This window comes from Hyla sarda, chromosome 9 (genome assembly GCF_029499605.1).
Source record: "Hyla sarda isolate aHylSar1 chromosome 9, aHylSar1.hap1, whole genome shotgun sequence".
Classification (NCBI taxonomy): Eukaryota; Metazoa; Chordata; class Amphibia; order Anura; family Hylidae; genus Hyla; species Hyla sarda.
Window position 1 is genome coordinate 128,739,435 of NC_079197.1, and position 27,877 is coordinate 128,767,311.

Below are 27,877 nucleotides of genomic sequence, written 5' to 3' on the forward strand. Positions count from 1 at the left end.
ATGGCTGGCCAGTGTACATACTTGTGTAGGATATTTGATATATATTATATATTTGATAGAATTCTTTAATCCAGCACTAATGCAACCTAATAGATCTTTGGGGAAATGAAATACATTTTGAATTACTGGACTGTGATAGAAATAAAAAAAATGAAAGCTTCCTTCACACTAGCATATTATGCGTCCATAATGGCCCAGATTTACTTAGGCTACATTCACACTATTGTTGCGCCTCATCAAGAACGACCTTCAAACTCTTTTTTTTTTTTTTTCTTTTTTTTTAGTTTGACGGCCGTCATTTTGATGGGGCGCAATGGGCAACAGCACGTCCGGATGGAACCCATTATAGTCAAATAGTAGCGGAAGTAAAAGAAACGGTGCAAGCTGTATTTTTTTTCTCGCTCTTTTTTCCCAGTGGCCGTCACACTGCTGTGTGATAACGGTATTGTGAAAAGGGCCTAAAAATTACTATGTCTACTTTTTAGGGTGCATTCACACCACGTTTTTGCAATACAGTTCCCGTATATGTTTTCAATGTGAAAACCGTATAGAACCGTTTTGGAAAACGTATGCATTGACTCTCCATTGAAACCCGTATGCCAAACGATGCATCAGGTTGTGTCCGTTTTGTATCCTCTAAAGTTCTGTCAGTTTTTTTCCCGTACCCAAAACCGTAGTCTACCACATTTTTTGGTCCGGGTGATAAACTGTATTAAACCGTATAAGTTTTTTTTTTAACATGGGAGTCAATGGGAACCGTACAGAACCGTATGTGCATACGGTTCCATACGGTTTTAACCATACTTTTTTTTACTTTTTTTTCTTGGAATTTCAATCAAACAAGTGAAATTTTATTCATAATGGAGTGGAAAGTTAAAAACGTATATGTTTTTTTTCTTAAAAAACTGATGCAACCGGACATCATTTTGTAAACCATATACGGTTTTTAACCGTATACAGGTTAAAATTTGTACACACGTTTTGATACAGTTTAGTCAGGTTTTGAGGAATCAGTTTTTCATCCAAAACCTGATACAGGAACTGTATTGCAAAAAAGTGGTGTGAATGCAGCCTAAGGCTGTGTTCACACCACGTTTTGTACTTACGGTTCCATATATGGCTGTGGGGAGGGGGGGGGCGGGGGGAATCGCAGCGCCCGCACTCAGCCGTATTCGGGAACTGTATTTAATGCATGTCTATGAGCCGACCGGAGTGAACTGCAGCCTCCGGTCGGCTGCGTTTTCGTCCGTATGCGGTTTCCCGACCGCAGGCAAAATCACGGTCGACCACGTTTTTGCCTGCGGTCGGGAAACCGCATACGGCCGAAAACGCAGCCGACCGGAGGCTGCGGTTCACTCCGGTCGGCTCATAGACATGCATTAAATACGGTTCCCGAATACGGCTGAGTGCGGGCGCCGCGATCCCCCCCGCCCCCCTCCCCCCAGCCGTATACGGAACCGTAAGTACAAAACGTAGTGTGAACCCAGCCTAAGTGAGTATATTTAGATCCATACCTGAAAACTGACTACATTAAAATTGGTCTGCTACGTGCAAAGTAGCTGCCCCGATTTGTGCCAGGTTGCTCCAAAAAGGTAGGAAAACCCTTAGGTTATGTTCTCAGGGCATAAGAAGCTACAGATGCACTTGATAAATCTGTAGGACAATGTTTTCCTGACAGTGCGTCTCCAGCTGTTGCAAAACTACAACTCCCAGCATGCTCGGACAGCCGAAGGCTGTCCGGGCATGCTGGGAGTTGTAGTTTTACAACAGCTGGAGACACACTGTTTGCAAAACACTGCTGAAAATACAGTAAACCCATGCCATCATGTTCATTTTTACCGCCCGTAATGCGACGCTAACGTTAGCCTATTGCGTCGATCACGCGGCCGTATAAAATTCATATGTATTTCTAAAAAAAACGCAGCGCCTGCTAATTTTCACATAGCCCAAAAAAATCCTAGTTGTTGTTTTCCGAGCCATTTCTGGTCTGGGTTCGATTCAGGATTATGACGTAGTTCCATGAATTATCAGAATTATTCTGGATTATCAGATGTCGGATTGGAAGATAGTTCAAACTTCCTTACACAAGCGTCTCATTGTAACCGAGAACAACCCTAAAATAAGATATCACGTCCCCCCCCCCCCCCCCCCCCAGAGCTCCGAGCTGCCAGGTAAAGTTTACCAGCCCTACTTTTTATTTATTTAGAAATTTTTTATTCAATTTTATACTTTTTCGTAGCACTTTGTTGTGTGACTGCGAACACACACGTCTTTTTCTGTACATTGCTGTATTCTACCGGCTGCTGTATAAACACCGGTCACTTGTGAAGATTTATTCCATGACTTGCCATAAAAATGTAAAAAAAAAATTGCATTTTACATCTACGGCCGCCCCCTAAATGCAGAAAGAGAAGCGAGAGAGAGAGACGCTGTGTAATTTGAGCTGTTCTTGAAAGCTTTGCTGAGAGTAGCATGCTGCAGACATAAGCTGTGTCAATAGGAACTCTATTCAGTCTGAGCAAACAGCCTCGTGACCCATGTTTGATTGGCAGCCTGTCGAAAGGGAGGGCCTTTCTTTAGAAAAGAGCTCACATTTTTGGCGGCACTTCTGACTGGTTTCCTGACTGCTTACTTTTATTTTTTCGCCTCCTCGGACTGGGAGAACTTTTGAGCACGCTTTGTCATTTTCTTCGCTTTGGTGGGCGTTACGCTGGGAATACGGCACTTATCGGAGATGGTGGTTTCTTTCTGTCCATGCTAATCCCCACCACCACCACCCCCCCTTTTTTTTCCCCGGAAAATGCTGCTTTGGCTAATGAGAGGTTTCCAGTCGGAGAAGAGAATGAGGTACGGGTTCATTTTTACACGTTCCGGTCGCCAGGTGCTTTGCCAGGATTTTGTAAGGGGGGCAAAGTACCATAAGGGCGTAGGATAGGGAGTTGCGAACAAGATTTCATGTTGTGGGTGTGCGCGCCTTGTGTTGCTGACTGCTCAGACCTCACCTTTTCTGCAAAACGTCTTCTCTCTGCGCAGCAAGATGTCCGTCTGTGTGCACATAGGTTATGAACGCTAGAATAGTCTCCAGCTGTTGCAAAACTACAACTCTCAGCATGCCCGGACAGCCGTTGGCTGTCCGGGCATGCTGAGAGTTGTAGTTTTGCAACAGCTGGAGGCCACCGTGCTTATAGCGAATCAATCTGCCTTTACTAGAGCTAGCGTAGTAGCACTTGTTGTACATAAAGTTAGTAATTCTTCAGTAATACAAAACACAGATATGTCTTTATAACTATTCTGCATGGTATCGTACATGATGCGTGTATATATCGTAATTGTATGCACACAGCCAAGATATTGCGAAAAATCACAGACCCTACATCCGTATGGCAGCTCCGGCGTTACTGTCACTTTAACTGATAGATTGCGCACACTTTTTTATTTTTTTTTATTTTATTCCTACCATATGGCATACAGCTTTAAAAAAAAAAAAAAAAAAAAAGGAAGACTCTACTGTATCGTAAAGATCTTCGTTAGAAAATGGCGCAAATGTGGTACGCGCCATTTTACGGAGAAAAAGGCAATGAAATATGCGCACTAAAAGGGATTTCACGATCAGGGTGGCGTAAGAGCTGGTGCCACAACAGCAGTATTGTGCGTGCCTCGCTCGGGGTGTGCAGCCCAGCTGTGCAAACGTGTGCACCTTTGGTATCATTAACCTGTTCGGTGCATGAAGAATGAGGATATTGTGTGCAGGGGCAGGGCAAGATGGAGGTAATCCGAATCTGCTGCTGAGTACAGGGGAGAAAGAGAGGCGCGGGGAGAAAGTGCTTGATATTTCTGTGTTTACTGTTGTGCAGAAGTGAGGTCTGCAGGAGGAAGTGCTGGGATCCAGCGTGAGCGGAAACACCATGACTCTGTGTGTGTGTTAACTCCTGGAGGGTGTCTGGGAGGCCTAAACTGGGAGGTTGTCTCTCGCTTCCCCTGAGTATATAGAGTTGAGGTATATACAGTCCTTTTTACTTATAGGAAATAAATATATGTAAAATTTCATATAAACCTTCATTTCACACCTACTATATAGTAGACGGAGTTATGAATAGGCAGCTGTGGTGATGAACTACGCAGAAGCGTGCAACTATAAGTCTGTGTTCGTGTGACTGGATCTGCCAGAGAATACCTATGCTCCAAAAACAACCATCCGGCAAAAGATGGTCCGTATAAAACTTCTTTCTTTATTTCTACATATTAAAATCCAAGCACAACGATATGGATAACACAGTTAAAGTCCGACACGTTTCGGCTTAAAAGTCTTATTCATGGACAAATACAGGATATGTCTTTGAATAAGGCTTTTGAGACGATATGTGTCAGTCTTTGACTGTGTTATCGTTATCGTTGTACTTGGATTTTAATAAGTGGGAATAAAGAAGTTTCAGGGTTTTTCCATAGAAAATTTCCGTGCGGACATTCCACCGTTCTCCCGGCAGCACCCCGCTGTCAGTGGTATGTATGCACGGAAATGTGCCGGCAATGCATTTCTATGCAGACGCTGTAGAAAAAATAGACATCTGGCGTGGAATTCTGCCATGTGAACAGTGCAGCAGAATCCCATTGATATCAAAGGGACTCTGCTGCTGCATAATATCCGTGCGGAATTCTGCATGGAAATTCCACAGCGTGAACATAGTCTTATACGGACCATCTTTTGTTTTTGGATTTTAAGTAGCTGAATTCTACCAGCTTCAGGATTACAGTCCAGAAGAGGTGAGAGCTGGAATTGTGTTGTTTGTACGTAGAATAACTATGGGTTTCTGCCACTAAGTTGCAGTTTGTTTTATTGCAAGAGATTTATCTGCCAATGGATGATCCCAATTTTGTTGGGATCGAGCAACTGTCTAATGTGAATTTGCCCCGAATATGCCCTGACACATGATGTCAGCAGAGAACTGTTGGGTGAATTTAAGGGCAACTGCAAAACCTTTTGGTTGCGGAGAAAATAGCTGCTGCCAAAGGAGTTCTCCTCTTTCAATTTAGAACACATGAACGCTCAGCCAATCCGAATGTTCATGTGTATGGAGAGATCAGGTTGTCATTTGACTAACAGCTATCTTATGTGTGTGTGTACATTTAGCCTCAGTCAAGGTGGACAGATTCCAACATCTCCCCTTTTTTATTTTAATTAAAAAAATATCCACGTCATATAGCATGGATCCCCACTATAATAAATGGGAGGCACTTTTCACAGGGATTGTGAATCTATGTAAAAAACACTTGTGTCAGCATATCCTAAGGTGGCAGCAATCCATAGGTTTCTGTTCACGCTTGCATCATGGCTCAAGTTTGTAATAAATACCACAATTTTATATGTATATTGGCATACTGCCATTTATAATGCATCATGGTTATTAGTAAGTTCTATCTGGGAGTGTCTATAAGCCACTTCAAAGTAACTTCAGTCACTTAGGTCCCTGCATTTTACTTAGGTCCCTGTATAACAGGGGACATACCTCTCTACAACTCTCTTAAAGCGGTATTCCGGGCAAAAGCATTTTATCCCCTATCCTTTGAATAGGGGATAAGATGTCTGATGGCAGGGGGCCCGCTGCTGAGACCCCCGCGATCTCCCCGCAGCACCCGCTTTCTATGCGGGTGCTGAATCTCCAGTGACTTCACGCCACTCCCCCTCCATTCATGACAGTGCCCATTTACGTTACTTTAAATGGGCACGGTCAGTAAAACTAATTATTGCTATTGCACTCCTTATGGTAAATAAAAACTCTTTCTAATGTACTTTGTTTAAAAAAAAAATGTAGTTTTCTATGTTTTATTTGTGTTTTAAAAATACAGTCTGGAATGCTGAGACTGAGCAGAAAATACAATATCAAGGCAGAAAACTAACAAATAATAAAAATAGAGGCAGGGGGTGGTTTATCATGATGAGGGCAGTGAACTGGGAGGATTATAAAATTTAAACACCACAGCTACTCTTTAAAGAGAGTACTCCACCCCTAGACATCTTATCCCCTATCCAAAGGATAGGGGATAAGATGTCTGATCGTGGGGGTCCCGCCGCTGGGGACCCCCGCAATATAGCATGCAGCACCCACCTGAATCTGCTTCCGGCAGCGCTGGAGGTTCTGGCTCCCAACCATGGGAACGGAAGATCGTGACGTAAGGTATGGGCAACTTTTGGTTTATCAAACCAGGACAGTCAGATGTAATATGGCCATCAAAATCCATCTACTGTATAATATACTCTTGCATTAAACTGGCCCAACACTCATGTTGATTCTGGTTTTTAGCATAGACTTTATGCTTTAGCATTCTCTTTAGATTTGGCTACATGTTTGGGTCTGTCTGGGCCAATACTAACATGCTGTAGGTAGTATATCAGTAGTAAATCAGCAGTTTTAGCAACCAGGGGAAAGGTAGTTGGCAAATATGACCTACATCGTCTAAAAGCAATCAAATTATTATTGAGTTTTACAGCTATTATAATATAGATATGATACCTACTCCAACCCACCAATTCTTCCCAGTACTGGTGGAGACTTGTACCAGGTTTTCATGAATATCTACTGTTGCATTTCATTGAGCTCCTGTAAAACATTACAGATCGGCTGGACAAGACACAATATTGTGACCACTCCTGTGGGTGAGTCCGTGAGTCAGCCAGTGATTCATGCACATTATATGCTTTATAGACCTCGACAGACAACAGGTTATTATCAATAACAGTTTTGCGGATTGTTGCTGAATAAACGTTCTGCTACTGCAGTACAAAGATGCACTAAAGCCCAAATATAGTGAGATGTATAATCACCACAATGTACCCTATACTATATACAGTATTTGTATAGAAAATCCGATTCCTTGGAAAGTGCGATGAACAAAAGTACAAAAGTTCACAGGCGGCAATACATGCTGTGGTCACATGGGTCTTAATTTCTGGCACCTTCCGGTTACGGTATATTTCTGGGTTTGTGTGGCAGAGGCGGCATCAGTACCGAATAAACCATGTACATATTTTATCAGGGTGGGTGTAACAACAAGTTTGCATTACTACCAGTATCATACATGGGATATAGTAGGTTGGTGGCAGTAGTGTAGATTATGATTATTAAGCTTTAGGCAACGTTCACACTCCCGGCTGTCTCCGGCCGTGTGAAGCCCGTTATTTTAGGATCGAGAAAAGCCGGAGAAAAAATAGTGCTTGCACTGTCTTTTTCTCTGGTTTTTCTCTCCAAAAATAAAGGCTGCTATTAAATACAATGGGGTCCATCGGGACCCGTTATTTGCCGGTATACTCTGGCAAAATTAAGGCCGAAAAAATGCAAAAGATTTATAAAAAGAGGGAGTTTGACCGCCGAATTTGCCGAAGCATACCAGCAGTGTGAAATGGGCCTTATGTGCCTCCAAATATTTATAGGTCAGTCATGTATTGTAGGTTGTCCAGGCTGTTCCGATAGTGTCCGGTTCCTGCTGATCACCACTCCCTGGTCTTTATCTCCAAACATGAAAGTAGACAATAGATCTCTGCATCACACCAGCGTATCCTGCAAAAAACGTGGGTTTTATTCCAACCAATGTAGAGTTACAGACAATGATTCTTCTGGTTTACCCAGCCATTATCCTGGAGACCAGTCCTGATCAGTGAGGACCACGTACTGTCAGAAAAGCGGGGGATCAGGGCAAGTAGGTAATAATTGGCTGGACATCCACTTTATTGGTGTTTATTATAATATGTCTTGTATTATAATATTTTAACTATTATACTATGGTATTATATGGTATTGGTGTCCGATAGGGTTGATGCATGATTATTTATTGGTGGGGTCTTTGAACATCAGTGATAGGGCATCTAGACAGGGCTATCTACCTTGACTAACTCAGACAAAAAAAGCATACCTTTGCAGGTTTAACTCTCGATTTTGTTCATTGATTATTTCTTTTATTCCAAGACATTTGGATTTTCATAAGTGGTGGCCCAGTTGCACCCCTGTACCCTTGATGTCCTGTCAGGCAGACTCCATACAGTAACCCATACTGGGCCCCCCCCCTGCACCTGTTCCTTTGTATATTTGCTTCTATGCTTGTTATATAGAGTATTGCATATAAAATGTGTTAGGCCTTTAAGACCTGTTGTCATGTGATTGTAACCCAGTCAGGTACTAGTGACCATGTGGCCTAAGGGTGACCTATGGGACCTCACCAGAGTCTCCCCCATATAAGCCCTGGGTGGAGCCTCTTACCTCTCTCTTTAAGTCTTTGCTGAGTTGCAGTAAGGTCAAGTCCTAGGTGTGTGTCTGGAGTCCTAAAGAGGCCTAAAGTCTACCACACAGCCACATCCTAAAGTCCAGTACCTCACAGGTCAATTCAAAGCCTGGTAAGCTACAGAAGTGGTGAAGTCAGTGATAGTCTACCATAGTCAAGTCAATCTGTCTTTAGTCAGCGTGGCGCTGCAGCAAATTGTCCCAGTCCACTATAAGTCCCAGCAAGCCCTGAGGTCTCTGAAGTCACTGGTCACCTCCATGGTCCCAGCCAAGCTGTATAGACTATTACACCTGTCTGACTCAGTAAAGCTGCCGTTGTTCCGTAACTTGGCATTGGAGTCATTATTTGCCCTCCGTGCCTAGCCCAGGGTGCAGCGGTATACCTTCGGGTGGTGTAGGGGATAAACCATGCCCTGGCGTCACGAACACAATGCCATCTGCCCCTAGGGTAATTCCATCTGCCCTCATCACACCCTCACCACACATACAGACAAAACATATGATATGCAGAGCATATTGGGTGGTAAGCTCCTGTAAAGGACTTTCTTCTACAGAGAGGGAGGCACAAGTATCATGAAGAGGGGAAGGGGAGAGCAAACAAGGGCATAGTGAAGTTTATAGAGTCAGTGAAGGCATGCAGTGTGCATGGTTAGACAGAGAAAACATTCGACCCTGGCGGCTGCCTCTACTGTGCAAAAAAGAAATCTAAGATTCTGCCTATTTTTATGATCTGCTTCAAAAAAAATGCTCAATTTGAATCATAAATCAAAATTCTCCTGGGAACCGTAAGGCAAGATGAAATTGTATATTGCAGAAAATATGTTGTGCTTTTGAAATAGCTGGAAAGTCCCAGGTTGCAGATCCCTGCCCATTTTAATGGGTAATATTTGGTAGACATCACTTTCTTATTGAAAGATTGATCACTGACAGATAGTCTAGACCAGTGGTCTCCAACCTGCGGACCTCCAGATGTTGCGAAACTACAACTCCCAGCATGCCCGGACAGCCGCTGGCTGTCCGGGCATGCTGGGAGTTGTAGTTTTGCAGCATCTAGAGGTCCGCAGGTTGGAGACCATTGGTCTAGACCAAGTATCTGTATGACTATGTTATCCTTGTGGTCTAGACCAAGTATCTGTATTACTATGTTATCTTTGTGGAGACCTTAAAGGACATGTCCGGTGCTCACTTTTCTTATTTTATCCGTTCCGGGCTGAAAAATAAAAGAAAACAAATTTTCTCTTACCTGCCTAGGCTCCCCCGGTGCTTCAGTACAGGTGTTCGGTCCCCGGGCTGTATTCTTCTTACTTCCTGTTAGCCCGGCACGTCACACGGAGCTTCAGCCTATCACTGGCCGAGGCGGGACATCGCTGCGGCCGATGATAGGTTGAAGCTCCGTGTGACGTGCCGGGCTAACAGGAAGTAAGAAGAATACATCCCGGGGACCGAACACCTGTACCGGAGCTCCGGGGGAGCCTAGGCAGGTAAGAGAAAGCTTATTTTCTTTTTTTTTGCAGCCCGGAACGGATACAATAAGAAAAGTGAGCACCGGACATGTCCTTTAAAGGAGTACTCCGGTTGCAACATCTGGAGGTCCGCAGGTTGGAGACCACTGGTCTAGACCAAGTATCTGTATTACTATGTTATCCTTGTGGAGACCGGGTACTCCGGTGGAAAACATTTTTATTTAAAAAAATTTTTAAATCAACTGATGCCAGAAAGATTTTTAAATGACTTCTATTAAAAAAATCTTTACCCTTCCAGACTTTTTAGCAGCTGTATGCTACAGAGGAAATTCTTTTCTTTTTGAACTTTTTTTTTGTCTTGTCCACAGTGCTCTCTGCTGACACCTCTGTCCATGTCAGGAACTGTCCAGAGCAGGAGAAAATCCCCATTGCAAACCTATGCTACTCTGGACAGTTCCTGACATGGACAGTGGTGTCAGCAGAGAGCACCGTGGTCAAGACAGAAAAGCAATTCAAAAAGAAAAGAATTTCCTCTTTTACTTTTTAGCAGCTGTATGCTACAGAGGAAATTCTTTTCTTTTTGAACTTCTTTTTTGTCCACAGTGCTCTCTGCTGACACCTCTGTCCATGTCAGGAACTGTCCAGAGCAGGAGAAAATCCCCATTGCAAACCTATGCTACTCTGGACAGTTCCTGACATGGACAGAGGTGTCAGCAGAGAGCACTGTGGACAGGAAAATAAATAAATAAATAAAATAATTTCCTGTAGCATACAGCTGCTAAAAAAAAGTACTGGAAGGGTAAAGATTTTTTTTTTTTTTTTAATACAAGTCATTTACAAATCTGTTTACCTTTCTGGCACCAGTTGATTAAAAAAAATGTGTTCCATCGGAGTACCCCTTTAAGAGGTCACGTCTAGATGGAGGTATAGACAGCTGATGGCAGCCTGCTCGGTTTCCACTGCAGTCATATAACAAATGTGGCATCTTGTATCTTAGCTGTAATGAGTCTGACATGTGTGGGTCAAATCTGATTAACCTTCCCCGTCCTATTTCCTCTCTGCAGCGGAAAGGCTGGATGTCTAATAAGTATGGCAAAAAGCTGTCTGCAGCGACGTAAAGGAATTATATTTCGGAGACTTCTCCATTCCAATACTTGAAAACAGACTTTTATCAAATACGTTATTTTTTTTATATTGGATAGGGAGAAAATGGATTTAAGAAAACATTTACTGGTCCCTCAAGCTTAGTCTAGACATTTTATATTTTTACTGCAGCATTATTAGCATTAAATTACTGCAGCAGGAAAAAGGGGTTGTCCAGGCTAAAGCTAAATTTGCTCCCGGGCTGGGGCTTGTATAAAAATAAACTTACTATGTCCTCCACAGCTACTGTGCCAATGCTCTCAGTCCTCTGCTGGTCTCCACTTCTACTGGGTTGTGTGCCGAGGACCTGCAGGCTTAGGCAGGACTTTACAGTGGTCCCTCAAGTTACAATATTAATTGGTTCCCGGACGACCATTGTATGTTGAAACCATTGTATGTTGAGACCAGAACTCTATGGAAACCTGGTAATTGGTTCTAAAGGCACCAAAATGTCATCCAAAAATAGGAAAAAGTGAGGATTAAAGAGAAATAAGTAGATAACTAATATAGATAAAGCAAATCCTTACATATAAAAGTAAGAAAGATCTGCTGTGAGCTGTAATCACTGTCTATGTCAGTGTTTCCCAAGCAGGGAGCCTACAGCTGTTGCTAAACTACAACTCCCAGCATGCCCGGACAGCCAAAGGCTGTCCGGGCATGCTGGGAGTTGTAGTTTTGCAACAGCTGGGGGCTCCCTGCTTGGGAAAAACTGGTCTATGTAGAGGACAGGAGCTTCTTCCGGATCCTGTAGAGCACAAGCAATGTCCTAAAAAAGTAACATGGAGTCGCCCTGACCTGGTGTCTAAAGGAGCAGCTAACCGTGGTACAAGTAAAGTGTACAGAACATGTAATACCTCCCTGTACTGTAGGGGGCGCTACCAGACATCAATCAGTGCATGCACTTCAATCAGAATGGGCAATTTACTGGTAAAACCCCTGTATTGCTGATCAGATCTTCCGGCCATTGACACGTTTCAAAGATCTGGACTGTCTGTAACTTTGTATGTTGAGTCTGGTTTCAACTTACAATGGTCCAGAAAAGACCATTGTAAGTTGAAACTATTGTATGTTGAGGCCATTGTAAGTGGAGGGATCACTGTACTGCATTTTTTTTTTATTGGCTGAATGGGCCAGTTGCTGTGGGGATGGGTCAGAACTCAATCCTGAAGAAGAGGACCAGCAGAAGACTGGCAGCTGTGGGGAGCAGGAGAATGTAAGTATAGTATGTTTATTATTTTAATACAACCCAATGCAGCCCAGGAGCAAATCTTGCTTTTTCCTGGATAACTCGTTTAAATTTGATCAAAATTGATCATGTTCCTGGACATCTCAGGGAAGCAGCAGAAATCTGTGGATAAGCAATGTCTCTGACTCTACTACTTTTCCCCTCTAGTGGTTACTGTAGGGACAATGGGCAGCCAATGGTAACATTTCCCAGTACAATTTGTTTGTAAGAGTCTCACATTTTAAAGGGGTACTCAGGTTGAAAACAAATTTTTTTAAATCTACTGGTGCCAAAAAGTAAAAGTTCCTGACATGGACAGAGGTGTCAGATGAGAGCACTGTGGTCAGATTGAAAAGAACAACTCAATTTCCTCTGTAGTATACAGCAGCTGATAAGTACTGGAAGGATTAAGATGTTTAAATAGAAGTAATTTACAAATCTGTTACATTTTCTGGCACCAGTTGATTTAAAAAAAAAAAAAATGTTTCCACTGGAGTGTGCCTTTAAAGAAGTTGCCTGTGACAGGACAACACTATTTAAAAGACAACTGCAGCGCAATATACACTTATCCCCTATCTACAAGACAGGGGATAAGTGTTTGATTGGGCACTAAGGCGCGTAGCGTCGACTTAGAGGTTGACGGGGACGCCCCGTCTCCTCCCCGTCCCCATACAGTTCTATGGGGGAGCGGGGGAGGCACGAACGCTGCCTCCCCGCCTCTCCCATAGAGATGCATGGAGGAGGCATGCCGGCCGCAACGTCATGCTGCAGCAGGCACGCCCCCTGCACGGGACAGCCGTGGCCCCGTACAGGAGATCGTGGGAGGTCCCAGCGGTCGGACCCCCCACAATCAAACACTTATCCCCTATCTTGTAGATAGGGGATAAGTGTATATTAAGCTTCAGTTGTCCTTTAATAGGACATATTTTTATGCTATCTACTGACTCAGAATCAACTAACTGGACATGTGGAGTGATCTAAAAGTTTCTCCGGTTTTGACTTATGACTTCTTTTATAAGGATATCTCAGCCTCTTTTCACACTTGCATTAGTCTTAAGGGCAAATAGCGTGGACATTAAAAAAAAATAAAAAAAATAAAAAGATACTTGTCAAAAACCTAATGGATCCCAGGCCAGTGGGGGTAAAAATTTAAACTGATCATAACAAATCTATCATATGTGCCATAAAAGCCATGATACTAGCATAAACAGGGCCTTTAAGAGGTATTCCAAGAAAAAACTTTTTTCTTTAGATCAACTGGCTCCAGAAAGTTAAACAGATTTGTAAATTGCTTCTATTAAAAAATCTTAATCCTTCCAATAATTATCAGCTACTGAAGTTGAGTTGTTCTTTTCTGTCTTGCAACAGTGCTCTCTGCTGACATCTCTGCTTGTCTCGGGAACTGCACAGAGTAGAATAGGTTTGCTATGGGGATTTGCTTCTACTCTGGACAGTTCCTGAGACAGGTGTTATCAGAAAGAACAACTAAACTCCAGCAGCTCTTTAGTACTGAAAGGATTAACATTTTTTAATAGAAGTAATTTACAAATCTGTTTAACTTTCTGGAGCCAGTTGATATATAAAAAAAATGTTATTCCTGGATAACCCCTTTAATCCCTACAACCCATGGGCAAGATGTTTCTTTAATCCCACCCCTTAGGCCAGTGGTCTCCAAACTGTGGATTACTAGATGTTGCAAAACTCCAACTCTCATTCAAGCAGCAATAATAGGTACTACCCATGGGCAAGATGTTTTTATTTTTATTTTTTATTTTTTTTATCTTACCCTTTAGGGCAGTGGCCTCCAAACTGTGGACTACCAGATGTTACAAAACTTCAACTACAACTATGCCCAGACACCCTTTAGGAGAGTGGTCTTCAAACTGTGGACCTCCAGATGGTGCAAAACTACAACTCCAATCATGCCCGGACAGCCTTTGGCTGTCCGGGTATGCTTGGGGTTGTAGTTTTGCAACATCTGGAGGCCCACAGTTTGGAGACCGCTGCTTTAGGATTCTTCCAGAAGATATAGGGAGAGATTTATCAAATCCTGTCCAGAGGAATAGTTGCTGGGTTGCCCATATCAGATCGCTTCTTTTATTTTTAACAAGGCCTCTGCAAAATGAAAGAAGCAATCTGATTGGCTGCTATGGGAAATTGGGCAACTTTTCCTCTGGACAGGTTTTAATAAATCTCCCCCATACGGTTTTAGCATTAAATGTTGCAATAATCCAGCTAGCAGGTTTGGAGCCTGGGGCCAAACATTCTATTATCTTGTGATCATCTAAAGGACATGTTCTTGTGATGAGCTTTAGGGCCCTATTATTTGAGGAGCTTATCTGCCCAACGAGCCGATATTGTCCTGTGAAATACGGGATGTGCGGCGAAGAATTATGGAAGTTAATGATCCCGCAATCGATCATGCAGCTCTACCGGCACGATAGCTGAGCTGCGTAGAGGCTCTTCAAAGGAGTGCCAGTCTACAAGATCAGCATCTAAAAGGGCCCTTCTAGTGGAAGCAGTACTAAGGGGTACACTGCCTCGTTCATGGGAGCCCTCGAGGATGTTGTTAAAATTAACCCATGTGTTGTTCTAGAAAAGATGTTTAGCAATCTCAGTTGTCTGGTCTACAGATAATAGGATAGATAGCTCCGAGAACGTATAAGAAGGCTAAGGAGGCCAATACAGTGATCCCTCAACTTACAATGGCCTCAACATACAATAGTTTCAACATACAATGATCTTTTCTGGACCATCGTAAGTTGAAACCAGCCTCAACATACAATGTTACGGACAGTCCAGATCTGTGAAATGTGTCAATGGCTGGAAGAACCGACCAATCAGAATGGGCAATTTACTGGTAAAACACCTGTATTACTGAAGTGCATGCACTGACTGGTGTCTGGTAGCGCCCCCTACAGTACAGGGAGGTATTACATGTTCTGTACTCTTTACCTGTGCCAGGGTTAGCTGCTCCTCTGGACACCAGGTGAGGGCGACTCCATGTTACTTTTTTAGGACACTGTGTGTACTGTACAGGACCCTGAAGAAGCTCCTGTCCTCTACATAGACCATTGTTTCCCAAGCAGGGTGCCCCCAGCGGTTGCAAAACTACAACTCCCAGCATGCCCGGACAGCCTTTGGCTGTCCGGGCATGCTGGGAGTTGTAGTTTTGCAACCGCTGGAGGCTCCCTGCTTGGGAAACACTGACATAGACAGTGATTACAGCTCCCAGCAGCTCTTTCTTACTTTTATATGTAAGGATTTGCTTTATCTATATTAGTTATTTACTTATTTTTCTTTAATCCTCACTTTTTCCTATTTTTGGATGACATTTTGGTGCCTTAAGAACCAATCACCAGGTTTCTATAGAGTTCTGGTCTCAACATACAGTAGTTTCAACATACAATGGTCATCCCGGAACCAATTAATATTGTAACTTGAGGGACCACTGTATTGGGATGTGTGTTTGGCTTGTTTCCTCATTCACCTCATGCACAAGAGCTCTTGTGACATTTTCAGGACTGTCAGCCAAAGATGTAGGAAGAAAATTGGAAAACGAAATAGACTTGAACTGAGCTTGAGCAGCCTTTCTAATTCCTTTATCAGTGCAGTCATGGATGTCATGTCACCAAACCTTTCAGCCTTGTTGCTCTTCCAACTGGATTTTGTCCAGGTTTACTATCTTTGGCTTCCCAATTCCCTGAGTACTGAGTACAGCCCCTTTTGATTTTTTCTACGATTAACAGGGCCACAAAAGATTTCCATTTGATCAGCTATAATGAAAAAGTCTTTTTCTATTATGCGCTCATTTCAAGGGACCTTGACAACCAAGCAACTGTTGGGCCCCCAGTGACAACTGCATTGTGCTAACAAGGCCGTAGAGAAACTATTTGGGGTGTCATTATTCTACAAATAATCCTATGATTTTAGTAACAGAAAGTCAATGAATAAAAAAGTCATTGGATCGTGATATATTCACATGGGGCACACTAAAGCAAAACCGCATGTAAACTGGTAAAACTGGAGTAAAATCTACATATATTTATATATAAATATTTAAATGTGATTTTGCCATTTTTGCAGCTTTCTGCAATTTTTGAAAACCTTTTAAAGGGTACCTGTAAAGTTAAACTCCCATTTTTTTTTTTTTTTTTTATATTTGCCTGCAGATACACAAACCATGGTGAGTACAGTAGCTGAGACATCCATATGACTGTGACGTGCGCTACTTTTTTATTAGAAAGGGGCTCGTACAAGGAACTCTCTGAACCTTGTACATTTGCCTATGCAACCTGACGGCCAGCATGGATTGCTTCTCTCCATGGCCAGTCTGAAGGATGGGCCGTAATTTACTTTGCAGGTACCCTTTAAGACTCTCGCACACTATGGATTTTTCGGAGCGGAGTTTCGCTTGAAAAATCCGGTGCAGCAGAGTACCATTATTGTCAATGGGATTCCACTGTACAGTACACACTATATCGAATTTCAGCGCAGAGCTTTCCACTGCCGAACATTTTGACTCTTTCAAGGCATTGCCGGCTATGGGGACTGGCAGTTCCAGCAAGCGCCCTCTGGATTTCGTAGTGTTCATTTACACTTAGGGGGTATTCCGGCATTTTAAAACAATTGATATAATGCTGGTGGAGAAAGAAAAGTAAAAACAATACTTACCTACCCTCATTCCCCAAAGGTCCCACTACAGCTCACATTTCATCTGCTTTTGGTCCTCTGCTGCTTCTGCTTGCTTCAAGGATGAAAGCTTGGAGCAGGACATGTCCCCTTAGCCAATAACTGGCCAGCTTGGACACCTCTTCAGCCAGCGATTGGCTGAGCCAGCAGGTCCTGCTCCAAGCTCTAATCTCAGATACACCAGAGAATCTTAAGCAGACAAAATGGGATGCAACAGGACCTGCGGGAGACTGGGGGCAGATAAGTATCTTTTTTTTTTTTTCTACAGCCCCAGCAATATATCAAAAGTATTTTTGAATGCCAAAATACTCCTTTAAGGGCTAGAGGAGGGATAGTTGATTGGAAATGGGTTTCAGTGCAAAGTATAAAACTTTCTATGTAAGACAGACCTAATAGGAAAATTATACTTTTACGGTGAAATAAGATTATTAAGTTATGTCTTGTCACCAGTAAATAATTCAATCTGTTTTTTTAATGAAGTACCTAAAGTGACATGCTGAAATATTCGCTGGTGATCACAACAATGTTGTCAGCTGGTGCGTAGAAGATGATATACTAAAGGCATGACAAAATCACATGGTATTACAAGCGTGTTGAGTGAGAACAGTAACTGATGTATGGCTTTAAGGCAAAGTCATTTTTTTTTCCTGGTGGGGGGGGGGGGGATGGGAAAGAACTGCAAATGGCTTCAAATAGACATTTTAGGAACTTACAGAAAAAGAGAACTTATTTCTGACCAGGGATTATTGTGTTGAAGTATAATATGCAAGATTCTCACTACAATACTGAATAGCCTGATTGTTACCATTCAGCATTGCAGTGGCTAGAAATAGGAAAAACTACCCTTAATTAGTGTCTCCACCCTAGAAAGTACATAAACTCAAGAGTATCACATTAGAGCAGTGTTTCCCAATCAGGGTGCCTCCAGCTGTTGCAAAGCTACAACACCCAGCATGCCCAGACAGCCAACGGCTGTCTAGGCATGCTGCGAGTTGTAGTTTTGCAACAGCTGGAGGCACACTGGTTGGGAACACTGCATTAGAGCATCAGATAGAAATGTTTGGGACGTTACAGGACAAAATGTCTGGAAAAGCTTTTGTAAATATTCTGTATGGTGAACTCTGTAAGCGGTGGTCGTGTATAAAGGAATGTGAGGTATGTGCTGAAAGAATGCACAGTCGGATCTATGACAATTGAATGTGGAATCCGGCAGTGCAAGTAGGGCTGGATCTAGGCATTTCCTAATCCTTTGAGAGATCCTCTACGGACAGCAAAGACTCTTAAATTTTACCTCTTACCGTTTCTGGTTGTTCACTTTTTTAGCTATAGTATTCAGATTCTGAGCCCTGAAATATTTTCAATAAATGTTTGAATTCAATGAAATTTACAGTGTTTTAGCATAAAAAATTAATTCCTCATTTTATTTTGTTTCCCTTTGTTCTCCATGGTGCTTTTAGTAAACCTGTGCTGCTGGGGATGGCTCTTGACTGAATCAGTCTTCTTCCCCTTCTGGCAGCTGACAATATAATCTCTGCTTACTTTCCCTACAGATGGGTGTTGTGGGATCCAGAGTAGGGAAGGTACGCAATTTTGCAAATTTTGGAAGGTTTTGTTTTCACGCCGTACAATTTACGGTAAAAATTACATGTGTTCTTTATTATTTGGGTCAATACGATTAAAATGATACCTGTGATAACATTCTTTTCTATTACTGTTGCGCTTAAAAAAAATCACAAACCTTTTAACCAAATTAGTATGTTTAAGATCCTCCTATTTTGAAGACCTATAACTTTTTCATTTTTCCGTATAAGCAGCAGTATGAAGGCTCATTTTTTGCGCCGTGATCTGTACTTTTCATGAATACCATATTTGCTTATATAAAACTTTTAATACATTTTTTATAAATTTATTTTAATAGTTCCGATGTTTACGCACGCGGTGATACTAAATATGTATATTAAATATTTTTTTAACACTTTTTGTGGGTGAAATAGGGAAAATGGGGCAATTTACGTTTTTATTGGGGGAGGGGGGTTTTCACATTTTTTTAAATTTTTTTTCACTTTTTACTTATTTTTACACTTTAATAGTCCCCATAGGTGACTATTTAAAGCAATCATTCGATTGCTAATCCTGTTCAGTGCTATGTATAGGACACAGCACTGATCATGGTTATCAGTCATCTTCTACTCTGGTCTGCAGGAAGGCAGATCAGAGCAGAAGACTCCCGGAAGGCAGCGGAGCCAGGTGAGGGGACCTCCGTCTGCCGTGCTGGATGATCGTATCGCCGCGGCAGCGCTGCGAGAGATCCAATCATCCAATTAAGTGACCGTGATGCTGCAGATGCCGTGATCTGTGTTGATCACGGCATCTGAGGGGTTAATGGCGGACATCCGCGGGATCGCGGGTGTCCGCCATTACCGGCGGGTCCCTGGCTGCGATCAACAGCCGGGACCTGCCGCGCATGATCCAGGCATCGCTCCGATGCCCGCGGTTATGCTTAGAATGTAAATGTACGTCCTGGTGCGTTAAGTACCGCATCACCAGGACGTACATTTACGTCCTTCGTCGTTAAGGGGTTAAAGGGAACCTGTCACTGCCTAAATAGCACAAAGAGTGGGACAAACTCTTTAGGTATTGTCCAATTTAAAAAATAATGTTTTCATTGTGTTAATTGTCTTCACCACATGGACCAATCATGAAGAATAAAGCCTGGAATGAGTTTAGGGCCCAATTCTCACATATCAGATTATGTGACAAAATCTTTGCCAAATCCAACAACACTTCCTAGTCTATGCATGTGAAAGGGGTTTCCCACAACCTCATTCACATGAAATAAAAAATCTCCATCTCAGACTTGGCATCATAGGTAGCACACTACTTATCTATGTAGTTTGTACTGAATGGCAATGGGTCTTATGCTTGTGTGGATCCAAGCAGGGGCACTTTTAACTTGAAGTTGAGCACCACTTAGCGTTTATAGGGGGCATCATGGGCATAGGCAGAATATAATAAGAGCAGTCCGGACTACTGCCCCCATTATATTCCGCTTTGCGCTTGGCCTGGATGCCCATACAAGAGGGGCTGCATTCAACTGTATGTACACACACCTATATAGTGGTCCCTCGAGTGACAATATTAATCGGTTCCAGGACGACCGTTTTATGTTGGGACCATAACTCTATGGAAACCTGGTAATTGGTTCTGACGCCCCCAAAATGTCATCCGACAATAGGAAAAAGTGAGGATTAAAGAGAAATAATTAGATAACTAATACAGATAAATCAAGTCCTTACATATAACAGTAAGAAAGCTGCTGGGAGCTGTAATCACTGTCTATGTAGAGGACAGGAGCTTCTTCAGGGTCCTGTCCCAGAAAAAAGTAACATAGAGCTCCCCTTTAGAGATGAGCGAACTTACAGTAAATTCGATTCGTCACAAACTTCTCGGCTCGGCAGTTGATGACTTTTCCTGCATAAATTAGTTCAGCTTTCAGGTGCTCCGGTGGCTGGAGACTCTTTCTTTCCTAGGAATGTATCCACCTTTTCCAGCCCACCGGAGCACCTGAAGGCTGAACTAATTTATGCAGGAAAAGTCATCAACTGCCGAGCCGAGAAGTTCGTGACGAATCGAATTTACTGTAAGTTCGCTCATCTCTACTGCCCTTACCTGGTGTCCAAAGGAGCAGCTAACCCTGACACAGGTACAGAGTAGTACAGAACATGTAGTACCACCGTGGACTGTATGGAGGCGCTATCAGACAGGAATTCAGTGCATGCACTTTAGGCAGGGATTTTTACGAGTGAATGCCCATTCTGATTGGTCAGTTCTTCCAGCGATTGACACGTTTCACAGATCTGGACTGTCTGTAGCATTGTATGTTGAGTCTGGTTTCAATTTACAATGGTCCATTGTAACTTGAAAATATTGTATAATGAGGCCATTGTAAGTTGAGGGATCACTGTAGATGAGGAGTTCCTGGTGCCTCCGGCATGGTCCTTGTATACTGGTGTAATTGGTAATGTTGGTTTAAGTATAGTGGGTTTTATTCAATAACAGTATGATAATATTTTCCAGTTATTGTGTGTTTGTAATGGTGGTGGTCATGGTGTGTTGGTATAATCTGATAGTACTGGTCTCGGTATTCTGGTTGGTAAATAAAAGTATGATGGTAATATGTATGGTGATAATATTTGGTCCTTATATAATTCTTATTAATTAATGAATTATTTGGTAAATGTTTGACTATTATGATATTTTATGTATGTATTAAAACCGACGCTGCACATATCAGTAATGCCGTATACAGATTCCATGCACATCCATACAGACCATCTATGTATACCTATGTGTAGCAATATACTTTTAAGTACTGATAAACTAGTCATCCATAAAGCCGTTACGGTATTATTTGCCCTTGGTGTAAATGATGAAGACGAAACACAAACTTCTAAAAGATCATCTAAAAGAATTCTAGTAAATTGAGAAACTCCTTGCAATATACCCCGAGGAGTGGGAGGAATGAACATTCTTACCGGTACAAGACTCATTTTCGATCTTGCTTCAATACAGGATAAAAATGTATTTGAGAATAATATAGAAATAATATGGGCTATGAAACCTCAGACATAGAGGTCATGTTACTCCCACCTGTAATATTTTCATAGGCAAATAGAGATAAAACATTGTTTGCATAAAATCTTTGCAATGGCTTGCACTGCGACTTAAAGGGGTACTCCACTGGAAAACTTTTTTTTTTTAAAGCAACTGGTGCCAGAAAGTTAAACAGATTTGTAAATGACTTCTATTAAAAAAATCTTTACCCTTCCAGTACTTTTTAGCAGCTGTATGCTACAGAGGAAATTCTTTTCTTTTTGAATGTCTTTTTTGTCTTGTCCACAGTGCTCTCTGCTGACATTTCTGTCCATGTCAGGAACTGTCCAGAGTAGCATAGGTTTGCAATGGGGATTTTCTCCTGCTCTGGACAGTACCTGACATGGACAGAGGTGTCAGCAGAGAGCACTGTGGACAAAAAAGAAGTTCAAAAAGAAAAGAATTTCCTCTGTAGCATACAGCTGTAGCATCCTTCCAGTACTTATCCACAGAAAGTTCTTTTCTTTTTGAATTTCCTTTCTTCCTGACCACAGTGCTCTCTGCTGACACCTCTGTCCATGTCAGGAACTGTCCAGAGTAGGAGCAAATCCCCATAGCAAACCTCTCCTGCTCTGGACAGTTCCTGACATGGACAGAGGTGTCAGCACAGTGCACTGTGGACAAAAAAGAAGTTCAAAAAGAAAAGAATTTCCTCTATAGCATACAGCTGTAGCATCCTTCCAGTACTTATACACTGGAAGTTGTTTTCTTTTTGAATTTCCTTTATGCCTGACCACAGTGCTCTTTGCTGACACCTCTGTCCATTTTAGGAACTGTCCAGAGCAGGATAGGCTTTCTATGGGGATTTGCTCCTACTCTGGACAGTTTCTAAAATGGACAGAGGTGTCAGCAGAGAGCACTGTGGTCAGACAGAAAGGAAATTCAAAAAGAAAAGAATTTCCTGTGGATCATAACAGCAGCTGATAAGCACTGGAAGGATTAAGATTTTTTAATAGAAGTAATTTACAAATCTGTTTAACTTTCTGGCACTAGTTGATTTTAAAGAAAATGTTTTCCAGTGGAGTACCCCTTTAAAGTTAAATAATATAAGATAATGCCTTATAGGTACGGTGCAGCACCGAAATGGTCCATGTGACATATATCCACTTGTAGGCTCCTCTTACTAGCTGTTCTGTGGAAGCTAATTTGCAGGTTGACTGAGTCACTGAGGCTCAAGATACACCAAGGTCCTATATTCTGTAGGCACCGATGGTAAAAAAAAAAAAAAAACTCAAGTGTAAGGTTATGTACTTGGCGAAATTCATACCGTTTTTAATTTAGCTGTTTCTTTGCGAATGTTGACAAGGTTCCCATTAGATTCATCTTAGCTGAACTCATGTAATGCAGTGGGACAGTGGTAATCTACATTTGCTGACGACATTTGCCAAATGGAAAGTGTTTAGAGATGTCAGTTTCACATCCTCTAGAACTGTGAATTTGAATACCACATGACAAGCGACTCTGGATCACTGATCAGTAACTCTGGATCAGTACAAAACAATGCATTGATTCTTTATATATGTATTCTCCTGTATTGAGGAAGAATAAACTACATACGTTTTAGGGACTGTCAGTAAACCAATTGATTCTTTTGCTAATTTTGCATCCCTTAATGGTTACTGCTGACGGAGGAACTATCAGCAGTCACATTAGTCTATTTGCAGTAAAAGGGACTGTCGGCAAAAACAGAGGCTGTGGAACTTAGAACCTTAATTCTCTCTACATAAGGCAAAAAAACTTCTCAGGACACCACCATTGAGCTGCTTGTTCAGAGTTGGTAAGTGCCTTACATAGTCCAAAAAATCTACTTGTAGGTCAGCAGGCCCTTGTAGGTCTACAAGTAGATTTATGGACTATGTAAGGCACTTTACAAACTCCGGACAAGCAGCTGAATGGTGGAGTCCTGAGAAGTTTATCAGGTGGCCTGTTGACCTACAAGTAGATTTTTGGACTATGTAGGGTTCTTTTCAAACTGCAGGCAAGCAGCTGATTGGTGGTGCCCTGATTGTCGGCACCCTACCTATCAGATGTTGATGGCCTATGAGGAGGAGATGCTTTTGGCTAAGTTTCCACTTGTTTTTTCTCTCCCTGCGTTTTTGTGTGAATAAAAACCGCCAGAAAAAATGCCAGTGCAATTGCATTTTTTTGCCCCATTCTTGGCCTAAATTTGTTGGGTACCAGAAAAAAAAAAAGATTCAGTAGTGATGGGAAAAAAATTTATATAACGAAATTTCTATAAATTTTTAAACAGGAATGAATTTATGTGGGCGGGCAGGGCACTAAAAAGGTACTTTTTTTTTTTTTTTCAAACATTTTTTTTAGGTAGTACTACTACTCCCAGCATGGAACACACTCCTGACACCTGCTGCGATCGTCCATAATATAGCAGAGATGCGGAGCGGCTCTATACAGCGTTTGCATCTCTGCACTGTACTCCGGGCTGGCCAGTGATGTGAATAGAAATATTTTCCGCCCAGAGTGGGGATTGGCCGGATGGTGGCAGCCAATCACAGCTTTCAGAGGGAAATATGAACGGTGAGTGGCCGTCCGGAGTATAGTGCAGAGATGCGAGCGCAGGAGAAAGCCGCTCCACATCTCAGGGATGAAGGATGTGATCTGTCCTTAACTGCTGGTACTACTACTCCCAACATGGAACACACTCTGCTCCATGCTGGGAGCTGTGGTATCTGCATTAATAGATTGATCACAGCGAGTGTAACTCCTGACACCCACTGTGATCCTCCTGTATAATGTATAGATGCAGTGGACGCTCTTCTATGGTCCCCTGCCCTGCCGTATATATATATACACACACCTATTCATATTTCCCACAGAGAGCTGTGATTGGCTGGAACCATCTGGCCAATCACAGCTCTGTGGGAAATATGAATAGGTGTGTGTATATATATATATATACGGCAGTGCAGGGGACCATAGAAGAGCGGCTGGCCGCATCTTTACATTATACAGGAGGATCGCAACGGGTGTCAGAAGTGACATGGGCAATCTGTCAATTAGTACATGTACTACTACTACTCATCATGGAACAGTGTGTTCCATGCTGGGAGTAGTCGTACTACCTAAAAATTTATAAAAAAGAAAGTGAAAAACACACACACTACATTTTTATTATTGTTGGCTACATTTTCCGTTCCCTGCCCGCACACATAAATTGATCCCTGTTTAGAAATGTATTAAAATTTCGTTATAAAAAAGATAAATTTAGTTAAATACATTTTTTTCTATCACTACTGTATCTTTTTTAATATACGTTTTTTAATGGTACCCTACGGAATTTTATTAAAAAGATCTCTCCATCACTTTTTTGGAACGCTAAAGTCTGAAAAAGAATAAAAACTGCCTGCAAAAACGCTGAAGTTAAAACCTACATGTTTTTCTTGGCTTTTTTTTTTTTTACCACCATAGACTTCTATGGGAGAAAAACGCCAAGATTTCAGGGAAGAAAAGCGCCATAGGCTCAACATGCTGCGACTTTGCAAAACCGCCAAAGAGCTGAAAAAGAGTGAAAAAATGCCAAAAGGATAAAAAAAAACGCCAAACTGAAAAACGCAAAGTGGAAAACGAATTTTGTGTTTTTTTCCATTGATTTACAGCTAACATCTGGCCGCAGCTTTTTTTCAATGAAAAAACGCCATGGGGGCCGTTTTGGCCTTTTTTGGGGGGCAAAACACCCCAAAAAAGTGGAAACTTAGCCTTATAAAGTAAGGGACCATGCACTTTTCTAAAACAGAAGTCACTTACTGTATGTGTCCACCACCTGAAGGTGATAGAGATTATACTAAACAGTTTATTGTCGTCTTTTCACTGCTCTACCGAAGCATTCTCGATGATCTCCATTTTTTTATGAAAGCTTGATTAAGATGTGGCACAATAAATGCCAGCTGGGCCGGCACAGTGACTAAGACTGCAGTACACCTGAAGGAATTTGGAGGGGCTCATGTGTTTTTGCATTTGTTACGTAAAGACAAGAAACGGGACTCTACATGAATCAGACTTATATGTGGGTGCTAATAATTACATTGAAGTGATTTTTTTGGAGAGAACAGGTGAGTTCCTTAGAGTGTGGTGATTTGCTGATGTATGGCGGTTTTCCCTAAGGATGAAGCGTCTTACAGAGAGAGGAGTTAACTTCAATACCTTCCAACAAGATTCAGACGCGATACCATCTGCTCGTGATCTTCGTTTTTTATCCCCTGCCAAAGCTTTGATTTGGAGATATTTTGGCCTTCGTATAAAAGCAAGGAAATTTGCTCAGACACAGCTCTAAATCCATATGGACTATCTTAAATGGTTTTTCACAAGGATATTCATTTTTTTTTCCCTTGAATGACCACTTTAAGAATGGAGGATGGAACTGATGAAAGTGAACGCTCTGCTGAGAGTATTATACCGCCATTAGGATCACTGACTGTGATGGCTGAATGCCTGTGTATTACTAACAACTGCATCAAAAACCGTATGTGGAAATCTGGCCTTATTCCTTTCTTGGATCATTCGTTGTATTAGCTTACAAAATGTATGATCACTAAAGCTTTACATACTCTACCTAAGTGCAAGTTAGTTAGTTAGATAGTTACATTTATATGGGATGGGTTAGATAATCACATGTATATATGTATATTAGGTACATGAATATGAGACTCTGGGAATAAGTCTCCTGATCGGGTTAATCTTGGGCAAGTTTAGGGCTACAAGATTGCCCAGGAATGTCTAAAGGGGTATTTAAGGAACAAACTTTTTTTTTTATATATAACAACTGGCTCCAGAAAGTTAAACACATTTGTAAATTACTTTTATATAAAAAATAAATCAGTGCTCTCTGCTGACACCTCTGTCTGTCTCAGGAACTGTCCGAAACATTAGAGGTTTGCTATGGGGATTTTCTCCTACTCTGGACAGTTCCTGAGACAAGCAGAGGTGTCAGCAGAGAGCACTGTTGTCAGACAGAAAAGAACAACTCCACTTCAGCAGCTGATAGCTACTGGAAGGATTAGGATTTTTTAATATAAAGTAAGTCATTTACAACTTTCTGGAGCCAGTTGATAACACGTTTTAAACACGTTAAAAGCATGTAATCAGCCAATGAACTAGATGTTCACCCTATTGTAGCTTTAGTTTCTACTTAGTTTGAAAAACTAAAAATATTACAGTCCCTTACAAACTCATATGAAATAATAGTGGAATCATAGTTCTAAAATCAGTCAGGAACAAGGGTCCAAGTCACCAGGTTGGTCCGCAGCAGCTTCAGAACAAACTCTCAGTACTGATCAATCTGCCCCACTGTATCAATGTAGGCACAGTCTCCAGGTATTGCAGTTCTTGATGGTGTGCTATGTAGCCCAAAACAGCAATGGATAAATATAGAATAAAAGGGGATCACACAAAGTTTTTATATCTACTTATGCTTTGTTTTGTTTTTTTTTTGTTTTTTTTTGGGGGGGGGGGGGGGTGAGGCTGCAGTGTTTGGCAGTTTACCCCCCCCTCCTCCCCCCCAAAAAAAAGGCTGAATTCATGAAGGATTTGCATTGTTTCCACCCTTAGGCTGGAATCTCCACCCTGAGATGCCTAGGGTGGCTGGTGTTGACGGAATCAGTCAGGCTCAGACAGCACAAACATTGCCAGTCCCTTTAGAATGTATTCTGCATGGTATTCCACTGAGAAATTTCAGAGGAGAAAACTCTGCTGCTGAAATACTATAGTGTGCACTGTACAGTAGAAATCCTGTTGACAACAATGGGTCTCCGCTGCACAGGGCCGGCTTTACCTATAGGCAAGCCGCAAGAATGTTACTGCACACGCTCCTCCTGGGGACGACTATATGAACCTAGAATTGTGCTTACTCCGCATTTGTCACACAATAGTAAGGAGATTACATGAGAAGGAGGTTTTTTACAGTGTGTCACCCCAGTAGTAAGGTGGGGCATGTCAAAGGGGGTGGCAAAATTAGCTTTTGCCTAGGGTGGCGAAAAATCCTTGCACCAGCCCTGCCGCTGCATCAGAATTTATTATTGAAATTTCAAAGTGGAAATGCGCTCGGAAATTTGGTAGTGTGAACCTAGCCTTATATCTAAAAATCCCTGCAGCATTTTTATTTACTCTTTTTTTTTTTATAGCATTTTCCCCAAAAGCGTGTTTTAGCACATGCATTATTTTTTATTGACCTTTTTTTCTGTAGCGTTTTTAACATTGCAAGTCAAGGGTTTCAGGGATAAAAAAAAAAAGCACTAAAATGCAACAATATAAACAAGAAAAAAAGGGTAACACACATTCGCACCAACAGTTTTTTATTTGAGGGTGCATTCACACGCTAGTAACTAGCAACGGGTTTCTCGCTGCAGGAAACCCACTGCGAGTTACGCTACCATTCATTTGAATGGGTCCGCGGACAGTCCGCAGATCTGACACTATTG

At 41.9% G+C, this 27,877-nt stretch overlaps 1 protein-coding gene across 9 annotated transcripts in view; it reads left to right on the top strand.

Moving 5' to 3' along the window:
* Positions 1-27,877, top strand: part of MBNL3 (muscleblind like splicing regulator 3) — a 182,239-nt gene that overhangs the window by 37,553 nt on the left and 116,809 nt on the right. The window contains exon 1 of one of the 9 annotated variants that reach the window (XM_056539022.1): positions 2,525-2,847. The exons of the other annotated variants lie outside the window; for them this stretch is intronic. The gene's annotated coding sequence lies outside the window, so the exon portion shown is untranslated. Of the gene's footprint in view, positions 1-2,524; positions 2,848-27,877 lie in introns of those variants that run through there. 9 annotated transcript variants of the gene reach the window in all.